The following is a 7500-nucleotide window of genomic DNA, read 5'->3' as shown; positions in this document are numbered from 1 at the left end:
AATATGAATTGTGAATCACTAAACGGCGTACTCCTTGCTCAAAAATATTGATTTGTAATCATATATATATCACAAGACTTGTGATAAGAGAAAAGCATTTCCGTTCATATCCATTTTGAAAAGAAAAAGAGGTATAACCGCCTTCAACCCTTTAATGAAATAGAGAACCACTTAGGGAGTAAAAAAATCTTTTGGGGATAGAGGGACTTGAACCCTCACGATTTTTAAAGTCGACGGATTTTCCTCTTACTATAAATTTAATTGTTGTCAGTATTGACATGTAGAACGGGACTCTATCTTTATTCTTGTCCGATTCATTAGTTCTTCCAAAGATCTATCAGACTATGGAGTGAATGATTTGATGAATGAATATTTGATTCTTTTTTCAACTTGAAATCGATTCAAAAAAAATTCTTCCATTTTTTCGTTTCATATTCTAAATTTTTTTTTAGAGCGAATATGAAATTCTCTCCTCTATCTAGAATAGAGAAATAATTGAAAAAATAATATAGAATAGATTCGTGGTCTTAGTAATCATTTGATAAAGTATATTCTTCAACCTTTTTGGAGTGGGGGTTCGATGGAATAATTCTTAGAACAACACAGCACAGTCAACCCCATTTGTTAGAACAGCTTCCTTTGAGTCTCTGCACCTATCCTTTTTTTATTGTTGCTTTCTGAATCTTTCTTTTTTGCTTTTGACAAAATGAGTTGGCTCAGGATTGCCCATTTTTATTAATTCCAGGGTTTCTCTGAATTTGAAAGTTTTCACTTAGTAGGTCTCCATACTAAGGCTCAAGCCAATTAAGTCCGTAGCGTCTACCGATTTCGCCATATCCCCCCTTTCTTTTTAAGATTAGGATCTCCATGTGATGTCCTTCCCTTTTATTCTCTCATTTCTGACGGAACCATCGAATTCATTAGATTTAATATGGATTACTATACCGAAAAATGCTTTTGCTATTTTCCTTTTTTTTCTATCTTCCTTCATCTCTATCGGAAGTCTCCATTTGACTTTGATTTTGTCTAGTCAGACATGATTCTATCCTTTCTGTAGCTACAATTCAATATCGAGGGATATATACCATCTATATCCTCCGCCCCGTTCATTTTTGTATGCAACTTTGAATACTCAAAGGGTCGATTCTTTTTTTTGTCATCATAGTCTACGGCTGCACACAGAAGAATATCTTCTTTTATTATGGTAATATAATCCAGAGTTCTTCTTTATCGATTCTCATTTTTTTATTCTTGTTTATTTTAGGTTTTCTTAAGGCAGACTCTTATAACTCTAATAGTTATCCATTTCTTAGAATTATAGATATAATGCAAATTGTAATAATGAATTTTTGTTTTAATTTCGATTTGAAATGGATTTGAAAAATAAAAATAAAATTTCATATAATTTCTAAATCTAATTGAAATAGAATCGAATCGTTCTAGACGAAAAATAGAATCTATATAGAAAGAAAAAAACTAAAGTAAATATTTCTATTTAGTTGATATTTGATTTGAAATATTTATTTCAAATTTATATCATAAAATAATAAAAATGAATAAGCTTACACTAAAATGTAGTTTATTGAATGCCAGTGCATGCATAATTTTCGGGAGCCCGCTTAGCTCAGAGGTTAGAGCATCGCATTTGTAATGCGATGGTCATCGGTTCGAGTCCGATAGCCGGCTTTTTCGATTTTTATTTGGATTTGTGCTTTTTATATATTTTTTTCTTTGAAATCGAAGAACAAAGAAAAAAATAACGATCGATTATGTTGTAGAAACTTCCACCTAAGAATAAAAAGAAAAGGGTTCAAGCTCGACAGACCAAATCGGGAAAACTCTTTCTTTTCCTTTTTCTTTTTACTTACATATTTTAATACAAAATATAGAATATTCTCTATATTTTGTATATGATGTATATACAACCCATTTCATTATTCATTGGAATTCAACACTTCAGTGGATTTCATTTATCATTTAGTTCAGTTTTAATTTCGGTTTTTTTGTAAAATCGAATATATATATATATATATATATATATATATATATATATATATATAAATAGAAATAAAGAAAATAAATAAAGAAAGGAGTCTTTATGTCGCGTTACCGAGGGCCTCGTTTCAAAAAAATACGCCGTCTAGGGGCTTTACCCGGACTAACTAATAAAAGGCCTAGAGCCGGAAGTGATCTTAGAAACCAATCACGTTCCGGGAAAAGATCGCAATATCGTATTCGTCTAGAAGAAAAACAAAAATTACGTTTTCATTATGGTATTACAGAACGAAAATTACTTAAATACGTTCGGATCGCCAGAAAAGACAAAGGGTCAACATGTCAGGTTTTACTACAATTACTTGAAATGCGTTTGGATAACATTCTTTTTCGATTGGGCATGGCTCCGACTATTCCTGGAGCCCGCCAATTAGTTAACCATAGACATATTTTAGTTAACGGCCATATAGTAGATATACAAAGTTATCGTTGCAAACCCAAGGATACTATTATGGCGAGGGAAGAACAAAAATCCAGAGCTCTAATTCAAAATTCTTTTGATTTATCCCCCCGTGAGGAATTACCTAAACATTTGACCCTTAACCCATTTCCATATAAAGGATTAGTCAATCAAATAATAGATAGTAAGTGGGTCGGTTTGCAAATCAATGAATTGCTGGTGGTAGAATATTATTCTCGTCAGACGTAACCCTAACTAAAATACAAAAGAAAGGGGTTCGGACAATTTGGCCCCTTTCATTTGGAAAAGGAAAATTACTTAAGGTTAAAAGTCGGGGGTTTGCCCCAGATTTTCTCCCGCTCATATATTCTATCCCATCCCGGTTTTTTCCTATTCATGTATCCTAGATACACATAAAAATTTTCACTCCTTGTCTATTCTTTTATTTCCAGTATTTTAGGTATCGCAGAAATTCGAAATAGAAGAAATATATATCCAAATACAAGAAGGATCTAACTCTTATGTTCTAAATAAAGTATTTCTTGTTATTTGATTTGTTAAAGTTAGAAATGTTGGCGAATTCAATCAGGTGAAAGTAAAAGACGGAAAGAGAGGGATTCGAACCCTCGGTAAACAAAAGCCTACATAGCAGTTCCAATGCTACGCCTTGAACCGCTCGGCCATCTCTCCTACACAACGATTATGACTCATAAACCGAAGAAATAGCGAGCCATTACTATGTTGATATTTCTATTACTAACGATATTGTTTGTATAAAATAGGTACGACTAGGATTAACTCACCAATACTATACTATTTGACTATAAACAAACTAATAATAGAACGTAACGAGTAGTAATGTAATAGAAGATTTTTTCGAAAAAATCTTTCTTCGTAGGAGTTAATTAAAATAAAAAACAAGGTTTTCCTTGTTATATATTTATTGATTCATATTTGCGAAGATGATGTTCCTACCTTTTATTCTATATCCGATATTTCCATATATAATATACCAGCTTCGATTAATTAATTGAAACGAATCGAATTAACGGATTGATGGGTTTATGGTTTTTAGATTATGGACGATTAATGGACCCTGTTTGATCATGGCTCGATTTTTATTTCGACTAGAATTCTATAAAATTCTAAAAAAAAATTAGAAAATTTCCGTCTAGTTTTAAAGTGCTCACCAACAAATTTCTTGAATTTCCCAGCTATTCTATTTCCATCATAGAATGATTATTCGATTCTCTTTCTTTTCGTCTTTCGATCAAAACTTTTTTTGATCTGATCGAAAAATTCTTTGATTCTTCCGCTTCGATGAAATCGGAATAGCTACTATACTACTCGATTTGATTTGTATGAATTCAAATGGGATTCAACTCTTTTTTATTGATTGTTGAAAAAGGAGTTTGGGGCATTTGGAACAATTCGAATAAATAAAATAGAAGTATATGTAGTAGTCAAAATTTTGTATCTTTATTGAAATTTTTTTGTTTGGAAAGGAATCCGTTTTTATGTTATTTTGTACTGTACAAATTCTTTATTTGTGTAATCGTTTTCCCACTAAGGGGTAATGAGAATAATTTTAGAATGGATTGATACCTATGCCTAGATCGCGGATAAATGGAAATTTTATTGATAAGACCTTTTCAATTGTGGCCAATATCTTATTACGACTAATTCCGACAACTTCAGGAGAAAAGGAGGCATTTACTTATTACAGAGATGGTGTGATTTGATTTTCTTTATTATTTAGTTTCTTTTTACTGCTCTTAGTCTTATGAGAAAAGCACACACTTTGGGATAGTAAAGAACAAATATTCTTATTCCATATTATAGAAACAAACCTACGCTTGTTGAAGGTGAAGTTTACAAATAGAACGATTCCTTCCGTCGTGTATCCCCGATTGATGCAACCTCAAATACTATAGCTTCATTTATAGATTTTTGTATTGAACGAAAGGTTACACCTTTGTGTTTTGTATTACAGGTCAATCCTACTTCCTAGTAATATAGTACCAATAGGTGGCATAGGGAAAGAAGCACTACACCTAGCAATCGACAACACAAAAGCTTTGTTAAAAATTACTTACCTACTCCCTTTCTTATCTGGGTTAGGACTAACAAGAATGGTTGGGCCAACAAACATCCATCTCGTTCGTACTTTGGATACCCGTATAACCATCGAAGAGTGTTGAAGTGACTATTTCCTGGAAATTAGGAGGCGTTGAGGACAAAGGAATTGTTGAAGTTCTCCTTTCTATTTAGTATCAAGACACTTGATTCTAGTAAAAGCTCTTGCGCAAGAAGGTTGGCTAGATATTTTTTGTAAAAACACTAGCCCCGCTCAGTTCATAATGAGAATGTTTTAATCCCTTTTGCCATGTATTTTGAATTCTCATTATGTATATTATATTTAAGGGAGGAGCCGTATGAGGGGAAAATTTCACGTACGGTTCTGGAACGGCGATTCTTTGAATTGAATAACGACCGTAACGGATGTCAGCTCAATCCGAAGGAAATTATGCGGAAGCTTTACAGAATTATTATGAAGCTATGCGACTAGAAATCAATCCTTACGATCAAAGTTATATACTCATAATATAGGCCTTATTCACACAAGTAATGGAGAACATACGAAAGCTTTAGAATATTATTTTAGGGCACTAGAACGAAACCCATTCTTACCACAAGCTTTTAATAATATGGCAGTGATCTGTCATTACGTGCGGCTATCTCCACTATAGAAAGAAAAAAGAAGACCAAATTTTCTAGTAAATACTAAAAAAAGGATCGCTACAAATGCATCGTCCAAAACGACGATTTCTTTGAGCTGTAGCAAAGAAAAAAACTTCATACTAATAGAAGTAAAAATATGCCTAGATACTTTTTTCTATATCTATGGATAAAAAAAAAGATCTAATTGATAGAGAGGAAGCACCGTAAAGATCAATTAATGAGGTTTTGGTCCAATACATTAAGAAAAGAACTGCTTACTTATGCCTATATAGAAATATAAGATAGAAAAAGTTAGGAATTAACTTATGTAATAGAGTCGATCCACTAAGACTGAGGTTTTGAGCGGTGGTGTAGGATCAAATCCCAAAGATAGTAAGTCTTTTCTTTCTTACTTATGTTTAGAAAGGAAAGCTTTTTTCAAAGATTCTATATAAATTTCGATATAAAATCGAGATAGTTACCTTGCGAAAAATACGAAGGATAGGAGTAAATATCTGTGTTTTCTTTTTCTGCAGGTGGGAGAAAAGATAAAACTGAAATTGATTCTTAATTAAATTCTTAATTAAATAAAAATGAAAGTTTGAAACTCATGTGATTAACCTCCTTTGGTTCCTCCGAACAGTGGAATATAGATCTATAAGAAATCGCATTTGGTTTAATGGGACACCAAAAGAATTGACTGCGGAGCCGTATGAGGTGGGAAACTCTCACGTACGGTTCTAAGGGAAGGAATTGACCCTCCTATTCCGACCGGGGAGAACAAACCATTCGACAGGGAGATTCTGAAATTGCAGAGGCTTGGTTCGATCAAGCCGCCGAGTATTGGAAACAAGCTATAACGCTTACTCCTGGGAATTATATTGAAGCGCATAATTGGTTGAAGATCACGGGACGTTTCGAATAAAAGAAGAAAAATTCTTATTATTTCTAATTTTTTTTTATTTGTTAGAATTCTTTTTGGTCTTTTTGTAAAATAAAACGGAATCATTTTTCGAGGACGAACCAATTAAAGAATTTTATTATATGCCTTTTCCGATCATTCTAGTTTGGCTGGTATTTCGTAAAGATAAAGAATACACAGATAGAGTACAGAATAGTTTAATTTCTTTTCGTCTACTAGCTATTAATACAAATAAATTACTATTGAAAATATAAAAAATAGTAATAAATAATGAATAATATTTCTATATCTAGATATAGAAATATTATTCATTACTCGCAAATCGTAATCATTCTAAAAAAAATAAAATACTAAAATATTCGAAAAACGTCGAATGACTAAATACGGTTTCTTAGTAATAACTAACAACTGTTTGTGTGATTTTTTCTATTTTCAATAGAGTATTTTTGAATAGAATCTAAAAAATTCCTATATTCTATGTAAAACATTAAGTAGCTACATCTAATACCTTCGAATTGAGATACGAATAATCTAAGTTGCACAAAAAAGTCATTTTTACCTTAAAAAAACCAAAAAGGGGTTTTATCTCAAAAAAAGGTCCATTGAGCGCCGCACATCTATGTCATAATAGATCCGAACACTTGCCCTGGATCAACTTCCAGATCATAATTGCTCTAGTAAATAACTAAAAAAATAGAGAGATGGAAGATAGAAGTGAAAGAAAAAATTCTAAATATCTCTCCGCGGTTCACCAATTATTTGAATGTTGGCAGGTCTCTTTATATGTCTTGTCCGGAAAGAGGAAGACTCAATGATTATTCGTTCGCCGGAACCAGAAGTAAAAATTTTGGTAGATAGGGATCCCGTAAAAACTTCGTTTGAGGAATGGGCCAGACCCGGTCATTTTTCAAGAACAATAGCTAAAGGCCCTGAAACTACTACATGGATCTGGAACCTACATGATGATGCTCACGATTTCGATAGCCATAACAGCGACTTGGAGGAGATTTCCCGAAAAATTTTTAGTGCCCATTTCGGTCAACTCTCCATCATCTTTCTTTGGCTGAGTGGTATGTATTTCCACGGTGCCCGTTTTTCCAATTATGAAGCATGGCTAAGCGACCCTACTCACATTGGACCTAGTGCCTAAGTAGTTTGGCCGATAGTGGGCCAAGAAATATTGAATGGTGATGTAGGGGGAGGTTTCCGAGGAATACAAATCACCTCCGGGTTTTTTCAGATTTGGCGAGCATCGGGAATAACTAGTGAATTACAACTTTATTGTACCGCAATTGGCGCATTGGTCTTTGCAGCATTAATGCTTTTTGCCGGTTGGTTCCATTATCACAAAGCTGCTCCAAAATTGGCTTGGTTCCAAGATGTGGAATCTATGTTGAATCAC

General features: G+C 33.1%; 2 non-coding genes across 2 annotated transcripts; one reads left to right on the top strand and one right to left on the bottom strand.

Moving 5' to 3' along the window:
* The first annotated feature begins 1613 nt into the window (after positions 1-1613).
* On the top strand, positions 1614-1686 carry TRNAT-UGU (transfer RNA threonine (anticodon UGU)). The gene has a single exon. It is a non-coding gene; the product is annotated as a tRNA-Thr (tRNA).
* A 1372-nt stretch (positions 1687-3058) lies between these two features.
* TRNAS-GGA (transfer RNA serine (anticodon GGA)) lies at positions 3059-3145 on the bottom strand. The gene has a single exon. It is a non-coding gene; the product is annotated as a tRNA-Ser (tRNA).
* Between the last annotated feature and the right edge of the window lie 4355 nt (positions 3146-7500).

This window comes from Chenopodium album, chromosome 9 (assembly GCF_948465745.1).
Source record: "Chenopodium album chromosome 9, dcCheAlbu1.1, whole genome shotgun sequence".
In the NCBI taxonomy this organism is placed as follows: Eukaryota; Viridiplantae; Streptophyta; class Magnoliopsida; order Caryophyllales; family Amaranthaceae; genus Chenopodium; species Chenopodium album.
This window is presented reverse-complemented; position numbering and strand designations above follow the sequence as displayed.